Below are 15,143 nucleotides of genomic sequence, written 5' to 3' on the forward strand. Positions count from 1 at the left end.
TGTTTCTTTCTGTTCTGATCTATCGTTCCCTAGTTCTGGGCTCCAGGATCAGGGTGGGTTTCTTTAGCCAGCCCCTTTTCTCTACACACAGTACTGTTTAATTCCTCCAAAACCATGCTGAGGACCAGTCCTTTCATAGGGACCATCATTGTGAGAGCTTGAGTCTAGTATATGCTATGCAGGTCCTACATTCTTCTACATGTGGCCTGAGACTGTTTAGTGTGTCGGTATAGACCCATAGGAGCACGTGTTTCCTCCAGTAGATTCTGTGAGTTATTTCAGTGTTCACTTGTCTATACATAGGTCTTAGGCTTGTTTTCTGAGATACCCGGGTATCCTCTGACACTACTGAGGTCTAATGTATTGCCACTGTGCAGAGAATCTGCTGTATAAATAATCCTGGGTAAACTGGCAAGGATATTGATTAGGCAATCAAGAACTATAGAGAACCAAGTATGAGTGTGTGTGTTCAGTTCTAGTATAGCTAGAGTTTTCTCCAGTCCTGCCTGGCCCACTGTCAGGACAAATTTCTCTCACCCGCCAGTCCCAGACCTTAGTTGCTCAGACCCAACCGAGTAAATGGCTGTGGCAGGCTTTTTGCTATCTAGTTCTTCTATCTTAAATTAACCCATTACTATAAATGTAGACCTTAATTTATTTTGTGTTTTACTGAATCAAATAATATGTATGTTTATTCATATATTATGTGTATACTTTATGTGCATTTTTTATATATTTATGTATATACTGATGTACAGTCAGGTTAAATCTTCATATTGAGGAGAAAGAAACACATGCTAAGTCCCCCCATTATTATAAACACCGTCATCCTTTCCATTCCTGTCATCTTCATCATCATCTTCTCCATCTCCATCCTCCTCATCAACACCATCATATTCATTAAAATATCTATTTCCCATAGGAGGAAGTTCAGCTATTGTATGTAGCCACAGAGATCACCTCGAGTTAGGACCCAAGAAGTGTACCACCCTTCATCTCTTCAGAGTCCCCGAGCACCCATCAGACACTTTAGTTCATTACTAACTATTTCTATGTATTTCTCTACAATTGTGTGTGTGTGTGTGCTTATGCCGTGTCACATACATGGAGGTCAGAGGACAGCGTGGGACTTGGTTCTCTCTTTCCACCTTTATGACAGCTCTGGGGATTCAACTCAAGCTGTGAGTTTTGCACAGTGGATGCTCAACCTACTGAAGTGCCTCCCCAGGCCTTAAGATAAGAATAAAGAAAGAAGGGAAGGAGTGAGGGAGGGAAGGGTTAAATAGAAGGAGAGGAAACTGTCATCAGAATAGATAGTATGAGAACAGAGTCTACCTTCAATAAAAGGAAACAAATGAAAAATTATTTTTTATTTTTAATGTACGAATGTTTGCTTGAGTAAGTGTATGTGCACTGCACACATGCCTGGTACCATGAGTGGTCAGAAGAGCACACTGAATCCCCAGGAACCTGAACCACAGATGTCTGTGAGCCATATGTAGGTACTGCGAACCAAACCCAGCTCTTTTGTGAGAGTAACAAGAACTCTTAACTGCTCAGTCATCTCTCCAAGGCTGGTATTAATAACCACTGTGTAATATTTAGACAGAGCTTGAAAATAAAGCCCATAGAGCCTAATCCATTCAAATACATACCAACTGGACAAATATTTTATTCTTTTAAGGCAGTGCTTGTAAAACTTACCAAGGAAAGACCAATACTTGCAGAGAATCCCATTTTTACTCAAAGTATTGAACTTTGACCTTACAAAGATAAGATCCCAGATGGCATATCTCACCTTTCACTTCCATTCAGAATTACTCAGACAATCATAACTTGGTCAGGCTTGCATACTTTCTTCCTGATGCTGGGAAATCATTCAGCCATATTAACCTTTATATACTTTTTTTCTAAAGATATTTTCATTCTCACACCCTTTCTACAATATCGTTTCCTGTGTCCTTTTTCCTTTTTATTTTTCCTTTCATCATATGATGAAACAGAGCAAAATAGTGATTTAAGTCAACAAGAAAGTTGGCTCCAAACTTCATATGTAACATCATAGCAATAAATTAATATCTCCATTATACAAAGTGTTCAATTATGAATTGTTGTTATTCCCCTGAAAATGCCACATAAAACAGGTCAATCAACAATATTTTCTACATTGTACAGTCCAGGAAATGTTCTCATATACACATGTTTGTGATCTCCATTGAGAATAAATAGCAGATGATCATAGCAACATATCAACCAATTGAAGTTGACAACGTCCAACAGAAAAACAAGAAAAAGCCCTGATATAAGGTCATCTTGAGGCAATGGCTGAGGAGTTTTAGACATATGTCCCCTCTATCCTCTAGGTGGATGGACAGCCCATTAACCATTTCTATTGTAAACATCATTATATCTAGGGATAGACAATAGACCCCTCTCCTTGAAACAGTTTTCCCCTCAGTTTTTATGAAGGACATAAAGTCTTTTCTCTTGGCCTGTTTTACTGTTCACGTTGGTGCTTGTCACAGAGTCAGAGCCCATCCTTACTCATGGAAGGGATGTTAGAGGTGTGTTGAAACCAAGTGTCTGTGCCTCAACTGAGTAGACCTAACCACATCTCCTGAGCCTGCTTCTCAGTGAGCTCACAGAGCACCTGGCAGTGCACACACAAAAGTCTTTAGATCCACAGTATAGTGGAAGGCTGCAAATGATGACTCTTACTTGATGACTAGTGATTATAGAAGGAACCAGTGGTGTGTTTTGCATATGTGTATTTTGGACAGAAGATTCACACTTTTGTTAAAGACAGTCTAGACCCTATGCACTGAGAATCTCCTAATTTCTATATGCTTCATCAAAAGGAGATTTACACACACACACACACACACACACACACACACAAGGGTGATGATTTAATGTCTTTCTCTATGATGTGAATGTGTAGCTCTGATTTGTTGATAAATAAAATACTGATTGGCCAGTAGCCAGGCAGGAAGTATAGGAGGGATAAGCAGAGAAGAATTCTGGGAGAGCAAGGCTGAGTCAGGAGATGCCAGTGTGCCTTTCAGGGAGCAGCATATAAGGACACACAGGTAAAGCCAAGGAACATGTGGCAACATATAGATTAACAGAAATGGCATGAGTTTGAGTGTAGGAGCTAGTCAGTGGTAGGCTTGAGCTAATGGCCAAGCAGTTTTAATTAATATTAAGCTTCTGTGTGTTCATTTGGGTCTGTCGGCTGTGGGATTGCAGGACAACAGTGAGCAAGGTGGGACCAGGAAAACTTCAGCTACACACACACACACACACACACACACACACACACACACACACACACACAGACACAAACCTATATGTAATCACTATGTAGCCAGCAGATGAGTCAATATCGTACAGTGTATATTACCTTCAAATTTGTACTTTGGTATGGAGATGTACTCTTTCCTGTGTGGTCATGGTTGTTGATGCTGAGAGAATCCTACAGCAGCATATCGTATATTGGAGGTGAGATAGATTCATCGTATCATTCTTATATATCCAGTGAGGTGCTCCACAGTTGTTCTAACCAGAATGTGATTATTTTGTGTCTCACCTCCATTTCTAAATAAATAATCAACAATAATTAAAAAACTGTAATTTGTAAGATGATAAACTGTGCTCAAATCAGTCAACAGAGTATACCATCAGGAGAAAGGCAAAATAAACAGGAAAAAATAAATGAGTCTATTAGGAAATAGGAGCTTTGTTTTGATTTCAATGATGGTAAGGAAAATCTATGGTAGTGAATCCCAAAAATGAAGTTTCTACAGCTTTATGGATATTTGTCCATCCAGCAAAATTTCTATAGGGAGAGACAAAGAATGTTGACCTACATATGTGAGTAGCACTCTACCATTGCACAACATTTTCTTTACCCAACATGCCAGTACTAAAAATAAACATATGAGCAATGAAGACACAAGAGAAGTATGGCATATTAATAGTGTTCAGGTGACTTATATGGGTATAGACTCTAGGACAAGCACACATCTTCATTTTCAACAGTAAAAATTCATATCTGCCAATTAACATGCATTCATGATTATACACTATAAAATTATACACTAATATATGAGTTGTTATAATCATCTATATGACATAACATTTCTATGAACTGTTCAAACAATAAACATGAATATGTATAGACATCTGAAAGGAAAGGAAAAATGATCAAGAATATTGATATAGAGGCTGGAGAGATGGCTCAGAGATTAGGTGTTTTCTGTCATTTCAGAGGTTATGAGTTCAATTCCCAGTGTTCACATGATGGCTCACAACCATCTATAATGAAATCTGGTGCCCTCTGCTGGTGTGCAGGCATACATGCAGGTGTAACACTGTGTACATATAAATAAATAAATTTTGAAAAAGAATAAAAAGAATATATATACATAGGCTGCAATATGGGTTGCATGTGACCTAAAACAATAAACCAACAGGAAGACATTGATCTCCTAAGGCAATTGTGAATATTTATGAGATGACTGCAATTCTTTTTCTTTCTTTTTCTCTCACTTATTTATTATCTTCTCTTTTAGGGTACATATAAGGAGTTGTGAGACTGGGTCTCATTATCACAAGTTGGACGGGATCTCACTCTACAGCCTGACATGCCATTGATTACATTGCAATCCTCCTGGCACAGTCTCTAGAGCGCTGGGATAAGATTAGCAAGTCAACATGTCTGTTTTATGAGGAAGAATTTTCAAACAACTTTTACTAAATAGAGTGTGTACTGCTGCTAGTAAAGCTGTCTTCTATGTTTATCATGTTGACTGTGGTTCTCAGCAGTTGAAGAGCACAGAGCAGGGATTCTTAGGATCCCTAAAGATCAACAGGAAGGGAGAAATAGTGGGGAAGCCTGCAGTCAAAACTTCATTTACATGCCTCAAACAGATGCGATAGTCCATGAAAGAAACCTGAAACAAACTGCAAATACAGTCTAGAACATAAAAGCTTACAAAGGTGACCACCAGCATCAGGATGGTGTGGGCTGCTCTGGTCTCAGCATGGCCTCTGTGGTTCTGATTGGAAGTGATGCTGTGCTGTGTTCATTGGTGATGTCTATAGAGGAGAAGCACCATGGAGACACTGGACCAGACCATGATGCTGATGAATGTGACATCATGGAAAAAAAGGAACATGCCCATGCCTACACTGAATCCAGATGTGGAGCAGACCCACTTTCTTATATTGTTAGTGTCATTGCCTGTGCTCTCTGGACCACTGACTTTCATTGGAATGTAGATGTTATTTAAGACACTGAATAACCAACAACTGTAACAAGAATAACTCAGGACTTTAGGGGCTCTTCCTCGGAGCATCAGCCTACCCCAATGTCCAGGAGCAAGAGTGAGAAACTGATGGATGCTCAGGACACAGGTGGAGCACATGTTTGTGCTTCGAGCCACCAGGTGAATTAAGAACTCAATTTTACATTGCAGGTTAGTTGGAGGACTCCTAGGAGCAAAAAGCTCATCTTGTTTGGAAATGCAGTAATGAGGAGAAGGAAGGCATTGGCCAAGGCCAAGTTGGTGACAATAACCTGTGTGGACCTCAGTCGAGAGCCAGTAAACATGGGAGAGATATTATGGAAAAACAGAAGAATGTTGGCCAGAGTCCCAGTTCCAACCTGGAAAAACAGGAGCATCCGGAGATCCAATTCCTCAGTGGTTTATGGAGCTTTACTCTGAGAAGTCATGGAGAGGTCTTCTGTGCAGACTGGAGTGATGACCCGGAGCAACACTTCTCTCTTCAAAACACTTCTCAATATCTGAGCATAATGAATGGTTTGAGTCGTTACTTCTTCTATGAAGGGATACACGGTTTATCACAGTGTAGGAGCTTGGCCTGGAGAACACTGCAAAGAACTTTTGCCCAGACAGATTCTTTTAAAACTTGAGTCTTTGAAGCATGCCTTTGAAAGCTTTTGTTCAGTCCACAACTTATTTTTTATATTGTATTCCAAAGGAACAGTCAGTCTCTACCCATCAGCTAAAAATCAGCCATCCCATACAGAGATGTCACACTAAAAGTCATTTTCAACTAAGTGCTAATCTGTGAAACAGACATTTCCTTGGGATGAAGAAATCACTGACACCATTAGGTAAACAAGAGACATAAAAGCAACTATCCTAACCATTATGAGTTTCAGTAGGGAGAAGAGAACATTAAGAAGAAATCTACAGTTGCAGAATTCCACCTGTCCAGCCACAGCAAGGATGGAGATGCTCACAAGGATCTAGGCCAGTTCCTAAATGCTTACTGAAGAAACACAGCTCTGACTTCTTCTGCATTTGAAGATCTTCTCTGTGTATCTATTTCCCTGAGACAGATCCAAAAATATTTACCTCTCCAATATTTCGCATGGAACATTGTGCAGATGACTGAATGAACACAGGGTACCAGTGCTCATAAAAAGACTGTTTATCTAGACTAACATCCCTTAGAGAGTGCATAAGTTTTCAGCTGTGATGTCAGTGACAGTGTTTGCATGGAGACTTTGCCATACCTCTAATGAAGGAAAAAATATTGGTCCTGGGGGTGTATTACAATTTTTACTTTCGGCTTATTAATGATAATGTTTATGACTTTGTTGGATGCTAAGGAATAGCTGCCAGAAGTTAGAGTAAGTTTTCCATGTTTCCTTTGGGAGCATCTAAGTTTTCAATTTGTGTTGTCATCATGCGTGGAGAGGTGCACTCTAGTGCAGACCAAGGGATTTGTTGAATATATTTCCAAGGCCGTTCATTCTACACTTGCAAAATCATACTGGCATGATGTCCTTCAGGAAGACCATCAGCATGTCATCAGGAGTCTGTTATTTTCCCATCTGTGGCCCAACCATTGTTGGGAAAGATCCATGAACTTGAGGTAAGCCAGAAGAGAGATGAGTCACACAGTGGCAGAAAGCCCCATGGTGGGGAGTGGGGCTTGAAGAAATACTCAAGAATAAAAACCGTTATGGCAATCATACTTAGAGAAAGAAATAAAGGAAATTCAGAGCAGCATGGCTGTGCTGAATAAGAGCCTGTGTGGGAATGTGGGAATGAAAAGTGCAGTATTTCATCAAGGTGAAAGTTTTTGACAAATCTCTTCTTCAGCATGGCTTATGGTGAGCCCACCTTCCTAGGAGTGGTCCTTCCTTCTCAGGACATAATCTTCTGGCTCGGCTTTTGCCCCGTGTATGCGAATGTTGAATCTCCAGTCAGGCCAAATATTCCACTGTCTTGGATAGAATGACTTTTCCTTTAATTATCTTCCATGTCATTCTAATATTATTTGTACAGTGGTTATCCTTAGTCAATATTCCAGGAATTAGGAAAGGTATAACTAGACCAATGAAACAAAGTAAAAGATGATGACATTTGTGAGGGTCCTCTCCCTCTAGGCCTGTTGGACCAGGAAGTGCAGAAAGAGGCAGATGGGGAGACAAACTTTGGCAGCCCATGAGCATGAACAGCGACAGCTCTTTGAGAGACAGATGTTGGTGAATCAGCTCCATTTTATTCCAGAGTATAAGGAATGTAAAGGAAGGAGTAGCCTGGGTACAAGTCCTAATTTGCATTAAGTGGCACACTCCTATCACAAGGCTTAGTATGTGGCAGTAGGGTCCTATAGCAGAGCCCAAACCTAAGTCTTGTAGCAGGAATCTGTGCCGAGCATCAATCTAAAGATGAATCAGGCATCTGGCATCAGAGGCAGGTTTTAGATCAGGTCATTCCTGCAGGCACAAGGACATTCTCCAGATGAGGTTAGGCAGAGAGCAGAAAGTTCTACATGAGGGAGAGAGCTCCATTTTGCCAAGTTTATGGAAAAAGCTGCTATACTTATGGCAGACTGGGACCTCGACCAGCCAGCCACGGCTTCCAGCATCTCTCCCTTAATTTTTTAATGGAGAGGTGACATTGTAAACCTTGAGGAACCTTTCACCTGTGTCAGAAGGGTCTAGGGTCTGGTAGTGGATCACGAACTCATTGTTGGTAATTTTAGCAATAGTGGTGATCTGTCAGCAGAGGAAATGAGGAAGTCTAGGGGCAAGCATCCAAATAAAACAGAGCATAATCCAAGCTCTGAGAGAAGGAAGGAGCCAAGAAATGAGGGGGTATGGAACCAGGTACTTTGCTCTATGACAGGAATTTTTGAAGCAGGTCTAGTGGAGCAGTTTGAGGGTGGTAACATTAGATTTAACATCTGATTTGTTTACATAGAAGCCACATTCTTCCCCCAAAACCAGGCAAGTCTCCCCATATTGAGCAGTTATAGGGTCTGGTGTTCTTCTATTATGGAGCACAACCCCGGCAGGACGGCTCATCTGTCTTTGGAGTGACTGGAGGCTCTCAGCTGTAGATGTCACTGTCTGATCAAGTCTGTGTCTGAAGTCTCCTGCCAGAGGATTTGTCTGGATGATGGCAGTTGTTGTCGCCCCATAAGGTCCAAGGGAGATGACAAGTCCTCTTCCTACCAGTAAAGGAAGGAACATCTCTCATCTTTGGTTAACAGGAGTGTTGCTTCTTCCTCCTCATATAGATAGACTTGTGAAATAACCACAACAGGGGTGAAAAACTCTGGCAGGGGGTGTCTATGGAGGTGGTTTTCTTTTCTTATACTAAAGGAGAAGAGGAAGAGTGATGCCCGTCATCCTGGAAGGAGTGATGTTAGTGAGACATTGGTCCTGAGATAAAGGAGAGTGTATTGGCCAGCACCACTGTCAGCAGAGGTCATTGCTGGATGCACTAGAGAAGCAGTTAGAGGCATCTGAGTGGGTGGTGAAAGGGAGAAAGCTAACAACATAATGAACAGACTGTGACCGGGGTGGGCTGAGCATTTCTTCTTAGTTGTGTCTCCTGTTGAAGGTATTTCTGTGGGTTAATGTGGACTGGGAGATCCACACCAGCTGTCGAGAAACAGGAACATCAGCAGAGGGATGGGCAACATAACTGGTGGGATGCAGTTTTCCCACGACTCCTGTTCTTTACCTGTCATTTCTGGGGTCATCATAGCAATGGTGAGGTGGTTATTTAGATTTGAAACAGGACCAGCATCCTTGGTTGGGGTCATTCATGGATCCAATCTCATGGCGTTTTGTCCTCATAGGTTTCCTGAAGAGAAAAAAAATCAGTGGTGAGTATTGAGTTGAGGATTAGTGTGTTGAGCAGTGGCAGGTCAGGCCTGTAGTAGAACAAAGACTGTCATTAAAATAGCAGAAAAGGAAGTCTTTGCCATGGTGGGGGGGCTTTATCATACCGTCTGCAAGATAAAGCTTACAAATGTGACCTCACTTCAGGATGGTTTCAGTGGGTGTGATTTGGTTCTCACTAGAGGTGTGAATGTGCCACACTCTATGGCCATTTCTGTGCAGGAGAAGAACCATGGGGACACTGCTCTAGACTGATGCTGACAAACCATGGGAGTCAAAGAAACCATGAATGACCACATCTCCACTGAAACTAGAGCTGAGCAGATACTTGCTTTGAGAGTCAGTGACATTGAGTTGGGCTGTGGATGGGTGAGATTGCTTGGAATGAAATATTATTTAAGACACTGAGGAGCCATTGAATGTCACAGCAAAAACTCAGAACAACCTTGATGTTTAAAACCTGAGGACTTTGGTTGGACAATTTGAATTATATGGTTTAAGAGGAACTGACTCCTTCAGGTGTTTAATTGGGGCCACTAAACTAGTCTCTCTCTGTAGACCCTGTGGACCCACAGAAAACCCTCCAAACTGTGGCTCATCCTCCATCCACTAAAGACCGTGCCTACAAGGTATTTTTCATCAAGTTGTCCAGTGACCACTACACGGCTACCCATGCACATGTGTCTGCACACACACACACACACACACACACACACACACACACACACATACACACACACACACAGACTGAAAAACTCACATACATGTTTCTAAAATTCCAAAATGATCTTATTAGGTTACTGGATATTTTAAAATTGGATATCCGGATACCCGGAGCCAGATATTGGGGTAAATGCAGATGGATCAGAGGGACAAAGGAACAAGCCACTACCACATCTCACCTCAACAACTTCATGAATCCTCTGACTATCTCTGAGTCCTCAGCCAAAAGGGACTTTTCAGATGAAAAGACTTTAATTCCTATCTCCTCATGCCTTATATACCTTTCTCCACACAGCCATATCATTTCCTTCCTAGTGCTGGGATTAAAGGCCTGTGACTCTCAAGTGCTGGGATTAAAGGTGTGTGCCATCACTGCCTGGCTTCTATGTTTAATCTAGTGGCTTGTTCTGTTCTCTGATCTTCAGGTGAATTTTACTAGGGAACACAATATATCACCACACATACACACACAGTCAATAAATAAAGTACTAAAGATTTGAAAGGCATGAGCAGTAGAGTGTCTGAAGATTATTTCTTTAGGTGGTAAGACTGGTTGATGATAATGAAGGAAAACTTAGACTGTAGGAAACAATCATCATAGCTGACCAAGATGGTGTCCATCAGGCATGTTTGTCTTCTAAAATCTCCAAGGAATATACAAATGATTATTTGAAAACAGTTTTCACAACAAGTGTGGGATGCTGGGAAATCTGAACCATAACTTCAATAGCAATTCCAAAGCAGGATTTGTTGTCAACAGTAATCTTGGGGGGGGGGGGTTGAATCAGTTTGGTGATGTCTCCCTCAGAAATCATGAGAGGACATGCAGCAGCAGAGAGTGGGAACCACAGATGAAGAGAGAGAAGCAAAAGAATCTGCAGGATGCTTTCAGTAATACTTTATTCTTAAAATTACATTTACTTATTTTATGTGTACATTTTGGTGGTTTCTTTAACATCACTAGTTTATAAAAGGGAATTGGAGATTCCATTTGGAGTTCACAGTGTTGTGACAAAAGATTTCAAAATACATCAAATAGAGGCTGAAGGATGAGTTGATTCAAGTTGAAAAGTAAAGTCATGCTGTAAATCTCAGAGGCTTCTCACAGGAGGGGAACAGACATGTCACGGAGAAGGTCATGTACTCCAGTTAAGCCAGCATGGAATTCAGCAACACAATGGAAGACAGCCACCTAGTGGGGGTTGAGGGGATGGGAAAGACAATCTCAGGGCAAGATAGCTTAGAGCAGAGATAGAGAGAAAAGTGGTTCAGAAGAGCTTGGCTGTGCTCTTGTTAAAGCCTGTGCTAGGCAGGGAATCTGAAAAAGTAGAGGATTTCATCAGGGGGATAATTTTTCTAACTTTTCTTTAGTATGGCTTAAGGTGAGCCCAACATCATAAGGTGGCCTTTCCTTCTTGAGTCAGAATACCTCAGGAAGATGATGGGCCCATGTAACTTTAATGTTGAATTAGGCCAGAGATTCTATTTGCTAGCCTTGGCCAGCTGTACCCTTAATAGACTTCACTGTTACTAGAACATCTTCCCCTCTGAAGGGGAAACACAAAATCATTAAGGAAACAGAGATCTCAGCCATTTCTGGCATCTCTGATATCTGGAGAAGGTGACAGTGCTCAGAGGTCCACAGACACTCCTGGTTATAGCCAAGAAACAAACTGGTCATTTTCCTTTGCCATCTCATTAGTCTGAACTGCACAGTCAACATGTGTCCCCATTTATGGCATCTCTGATATCTGGAGAGGGTGACAGTGCTCAGAGGTCCACAGACACTCCTGGTTATAGCCAAGAAACAAACTGGTCATTTTCCTTTGCCATCTCATTAGTCTAAACTGCAGTCAACATGCGTCCCCCTGTTCTCATCTTCCCCCTCTGAATAGGTGTGAATTGGCTCTCATTTGAGGTGTGAATTGCCACACTGTCTGGCAGTGTCTATGCTGCAGAAGCACCATGGTGACACTGGTCTACCCCATGATGTTTACAAAGAGGAGTCATAGGCAAACCATGAAAGACCATGCCTACTCTGAAATTAACTCCCCAACTCCAATATGTTTTTTGGGAGAAGGATCCTACTGTTCTTTACAACTGATGTGGGACATTGGGTAGGAGAGAAGCGGGACCCCTCAGAGAGATCTGTCTAATAAATCACAGAAGGACACTGAAGTTCCATTTGTGTTACAGGGAGAGGGAGGGAAAAGATCCTTGACTGGACCCTGGGAGGAGGATGTGAGAGTGAAGAAAAAGCAGGAGTTATTGAAGTGCAGCATCCTAGGCAGGGAACTAGGAGAACCAACATCACAGTTTTTCAGCATCCTCATCGAAGCCTTTGTATTTGTGATGGGATCACAAGACCATCCATTACACTCCTCAGTCATTTTCCTTTCACCTCAGTGGCTGGACTCATCATCTGAGAATTGCTCAATTTCTTCATGTTGTAGAAAGATTAGGTTTAAATATTGGAGGTTGGAATGAGATTGGCCCCTGTACACTCATATGTTTGAATTCTTATTCCCCAGTTAGTGGAACACTTTGAGTAGGTAGTAGAAGAGGTGTGGCCTCATTGGAAGAGGTGTGTCACTATGTTGGGATTTGAGGACTCACTAGGCTCACAACATTTGGAATGCAAAGCTCTACATGGGATGTCTCCATCAAATTCATCATCTTGGAGCTCAGGGAACACTACAGAAGAGGAGGCAAAAGAGTGTAAGAGTCAGAGGGGATGGAGGACACCAGGAGATCAAGGCACACTGAATTAACTGAGCAAGGTGCATGTGAGCTCACAGAGACTGAAGCAACAAGCACAGGGCCTACAGGAGTCTGAACCATGTCCTCTGCATGTACATTACTGCCTTTAGCTTAGTATTTCTGTGGGACTCCTGAATGTGGGAATGAGTGGGGCTCTGATTCCTGTGCCTGCTCTTGTGGGTCTTTTCTTTCTGTGGAGATGCCTTGTGCAGTCACAATATGATGACTTTTTGTTTTTTCCTAGTATATTATGTTTTGTCACATTTGGTTGTTATCTCTAAGAATACCATTGTTTTCTTATGAGAGACAGAAAGAGTGTATCCAAGGGAGGGGACTGGGTTAAATAGAAAAAGGGGAAACTGTCATCAAAATACATTGTATGAAAACAGAGTCCACTTTCAATCAAAGGAAACAAATGAAAACAATTAAATTTCATTTTGTATGTATGAGTGTTTGCTTGAAAAATCTATGTGCACTACACATGCCTGGTACCCTGAGTGGTCAGAAGAGAAGAAGAGCATTGGATCCCCTGAAACCTGAACCAGAGATGTGTGTTAGCCATATATAGGTGCTGTGAACTAACCCTGGGTCCTCTGTAAAACAAACAAGCACTATTAACTGCTCAGTCACATCTCCAAGGATGGTATTGATAACCACTGGGTAAAATTTAGACAGAAATGAAAGATAAAGCCTAATAAACTCTAATACAATTAAATACATACTGAATGGACAAATACTTTGTTCTTTTAAGGCAGACCTTATAAAACTTACCAAGGAAAGACCAATACTTGAAGAGAATCCCATTTTAATTCAATGTATTGGAATTTGGCCTTACAAGGATACAATCACAGATGACATATCGACATCTCACCTTTCACTTCCATTTATATCTTACTCAGACCTTCATAACTTGGTCAGGTTTGCACAATTGCTTCTGATGCTAGGAAATCATCCAGTCATATTAATCTTAATTTTTTGTGCTACAAATATTTTCATTCTCACACCTTCTCAACAATATCTTTTCCTGTTTCCTGTTTCCTTTTTTCCTTGCACCTTATGATGAAACAGAGCAAAATAGTAAATTAAACTGAAAAGAAAGTTGGTTCCAAACTACATGTGTACCATAATAGCAATAAATTAGTATCTCCAGTATACATAGTATTCAATTATGAAGCTCTGTATATTCCTCTGCAGACACCGTATACAACAGGTCACTCAACAATATTTTCTGCATTGTATAGTCCAGGAAATGTTCTCACATACACATGCATGTGGTCTCCTGTAGCAGGAATCTTAAAAGTTCTTATAAATAAAATCAAACCCGAGGCCAGTTATTGGGGTTAATACTGGAAGGTCAGAGAGACAGAACAAGCCACAGCTATCTCACCTCGCCGGATCCTCAGCTGGTCTTTTCTCCTCAGACTGGAGTCCTCTGAGTCTTCATCCGGAATGGGTCTCAGCTGAATTACTGCTCAAAAGCCTGAAGCTTAACCAGCCAAAATGCTTAACCAGCCAAAAGCTTCTGGTTTCTGGTCCTCATGCCTTATATATATCTTTCTGCTTTCTACCACCACTCTCTGGGATTAAAGGCAGGCTTTCTGTGATTAAAGGCGTGCGTCACCATGCTTGGCTATTTCCAATGTGGCCTTGAACTCACAGAGATTTAGAGGGATTTCTATCTCTGGAATGCTAGGATTAAAGGTGTGAGTGCCACCATTTTCTAGCCTTTGTATCTAGTGGCTGTCTCTTCTCTGACCCCAGATAAATTTATTAGAGTACACAATATTTTGGGGAACACAATACCACCACAGTCTCCATTGATGATAAATAGTAGATGGGTCAAGGCAAAATATCAAGCAACTGAAGTTGACAACATCCAACAGAAAAACAAGGAAAAACCCTGATAAAATGTCATCTTGAAGCAATGGCTGAGGAGTTTTAGACATATGTCCCCTCTACCCTTAGGTGGGTGAGCAGCCCATTAACCATTTCTATTGTAGGCATCATTATATCTAGAGATGGACAATAGACCCCTCTCCTTGAAACAGTTTTCCTGTCAGTTGTTATGAAGGACAGGATGCCTTTCCCCTTGGCCTGTTTTGCTGTTCACATTGGTGCTTGTCACAGAGTCAGAGCCCATCCTGACTCAGGGAAGGAATATAGAGGATTGTTGAAACCAAGTGTTTGTGCCTCAACTAAGTAGACCTAACCCCATCTCCAGAGTCTACTTCTCAGTGAGCTCACAGAGCTCCTGGCAGTGCACACACAAAAGACTTTAGATCCTATGTAATATTGCAGGCTGAAAATGATGACTCTTTGTAGATGACCAGTGACTCTAGAGGGAACCAGCTGTTTGTGCTGGACACATGTATTCTGGACAGAAGTTTCATATCCTGGGATGACAGGCTGGACCCTATGCATCTGAAATCTCCTAATTTCCTCATGCATTATCAAAAGTAAATTTACACACACACACACACACACA

General features: G+C 41.4%; 1 pseudogene; it reads right to left on the minus strand.

The window, feature by feature from the left end:
• Positions 1-4,820: 4,820 nt before the first annotated feature.
• On the minus strand, positions 4,821-5,764 carry LOC102911392 (vomeronasal type-1 receptor 4-like; annotated as a pseudogene).
• Positions 5,765-15,143: the final 9,379 nt, after the last annotated feature.

This window comes from Peromyscus maniculatus, chromosome 1 (genome assembly GCF_049852395.1).
Source record: "Peromyscus maniculatus bairdii isolate BWxNUB_F1_BW_parent chromosome 1, HU_Pman_BW_mat_3.1, whole genome shotgun sequence".
Classification (NCBI taxonomy): Eukaryota; Metazoa; Chordata; class Mammalia; order Rodentia; family Cricetidae; genus Peromyscus; species Peromyscus maniculatus.